Source organism: Hylobates moloch, unplaced genomic scaffold (assembly GCF_009828535.3).
Source record: "Hylobates moloch isolate HMO894 unplaced genomic scaffold, HMol_V3 SCAFFOLD_7, whole genome shotgun sequence".
In the NCBI taxonomy this organism is placed as follows: domain Eukaryota; kingdom Metazoa; phylum Chordata; class Mammalia; order Primates; family Hylobatidae; genus Hylobates; species Hylobates moloch.
Window position 1 is genome coordinate 95,932,330 of NW_026652282.1, and position 2,117 is coordinate 95,934,446.

The window sequence follows — 2,117 nt, forward strand, 5'->3', positions numbered from 1 at the left end:
AACTACATAATTAATGACAATTATTTAAATAACTTCAAAAAAAGAAAAATATTAAAATTTGATGATGTAACTATATAGATATTTTTATACACTGTGTTAGCCAAGGTCCTCCAAGAATCAGAGACCAAGATATGATTATTCATATAAGAAATTTATTGAAGGCTGGGCACGGTGGCTCACGCCTGTAATCCCAGCACTTTGGGAGGCTGAGGCAGGCGGATCACGAGGTCAGGAGCTCGAGACCACCCTGACGAACATGGTGAAACTCCATCTCTACTAAAAATACGAAAATTAGCCAGGCGTGGTAATGCGTGCCTGTGATCCCAGCTACTCAGGAGGCTGAGGCAGGAGAATCGCTTGAGCCTGGGAGGCGGAGGTTGCAGTGAGCCGAGATGGCACCATTGCACTCCAGCCTGGGCAACAGAGTGGGACTCCATCTTAAAAAAAGAAAGAAAGAAGAAAGAAAGAAAGAAAGAAAGAAAGAAAGAAAGAAAGAAAGAAAGAAAGAAAGAAAGAAAGAAAGAAAGAAATTTATTGAGAGAAATACCTGTGGTAGAAAATGGGGAAGGAGCTGAAGGAATCTAGGAGAACTGCCAAACCACAATGCAGAACTGGCTCTGGATGAAAGGAAAGGGTAAAGAAGGAAGAATTAAATAAAAGTTGGGAGAGAAAGCATTCTAGACTTCATTGTGGTTTAAGAGAATTCTGAAAGGTCGTTGGAGAGTCCTTGAGCCAAAATTCCCTATCAGAGCAGCCCCGCATGTCTTAGGAATGGACCTGTCTTAGAATCTCTGTCGTGCTCAATTGTTTACTGGCTAGAAGCAGCCCTTAGGAAGAGTGGTCTGTGCATAGCACAAGTACTGTGACAGATTTCTAAGTGCTACAATTGGGCCGCAGGTCAGTTACGCTCTCTTCCATCAGAGACAGAAGAAGCACATTTTCATGGCACTATGCATGGTGTATTAGTCCATTCTCACACTGCTATGAAGAAATATTCGAAACTGGGTAATTTATAAAGAAAAGAGGTTTAATTGACTCACAGTTCCACATTGCTGGGGAGGTCTCAGGAAACTTACAATTATGGTGGAAGGCAAAGGAGAAGCAGGCACCTTCTTCACAGGGCAGCAGGACGAAGTGAGTGCAAGCAGGGGAAATGCTGTATGCTTATAAAACCATCAGATCTCATGAGACTCTCTCATTATCATGAGAACAGCATGTGGGAAACAGTCCCCATGATCCCATTACCTCCACCTGCCCCCACCCTTGACATGTGCGGGTTATGGGGATTACAACTGAAGACGAGATTTTAGGTGGGGACACAGGCAAACCGTATCAAATGGCAACATATATTTATTTATATATTTGTATGTCATTTTAGCAATAGTTTTTACATTTGGAATGTTCATTTCTTTTCACATGGCAGTTCTACCTCTAAGAATTTATCCTTCAGAAATATACAACTATATATATACATGATGACTTACATGGACTCTCATTCAGCTAATGACTTGCTGCTGAAACATGGAAATCTGATTTTTAAAAATATAAAGTAAGTAAAAATGTAAATAAATTAAAATAAATTTTTAAAATAAATACATAACTGTAAAAATCTATGCAAAGTAATGATTATTGCATCATCATGTGTCATTGTTGAAAATTAGAATCAATTTGAAAGTTAATCAATAGGGGACTGGAAAAAAAATAACATATAGCATTGAATATGATATTGTCGGGATATATGTACATTGAAAGGAATACATGAGATAGTATTGAGCAATAATGGATTACAAATAGGATGTCTCCTGTGAATTTTCATGTCTATGAAAAAGAAAGTAAACCAAGTAAGTGGAATAAAAGTGTTCATCTTTCTGAATATAAGCTGAAATTTTAGCTCAATATTTTGTCTCATAAAGAAAACGAAACAAAATTTTTCTCACAGTAGAGAACCATTCTTAAGTACCTTTTTTATTATTATTATACTTTAAGTTCTGGGGTACATGTGCAGAACATCTAGGTTTGTTACATAGGTATACACGTGCCGTGGTGGTTTGCTTCACCCATCAACCCACCATCTACATTAGGTATTTCTCCTAATGCTATTTCTCCCCTAGCCCCCC

At 38.2% G+C, this 2,117-nt stretch overlaps 1 non-coding gene across 1 annotated transcript; it reads left to right on the forward strand.

Annotated features, from left to right (window-relative positions):
• Window positions 1–1,468: 1,468 nt before the first annotated feature.
• On the forward strand, window positions 1,469–1,538 carry LOC116812342 (small nucleolar RNA SNORD30). Its single transcript, XR_004370646.1, has one exon. It is a non-coding gene; the product is annotated as a small nucleolar RNA SNORD30 (small nucleolar RNA).
• Window positions 1,539–2,117: the final 579 nt, after the last annotated feature.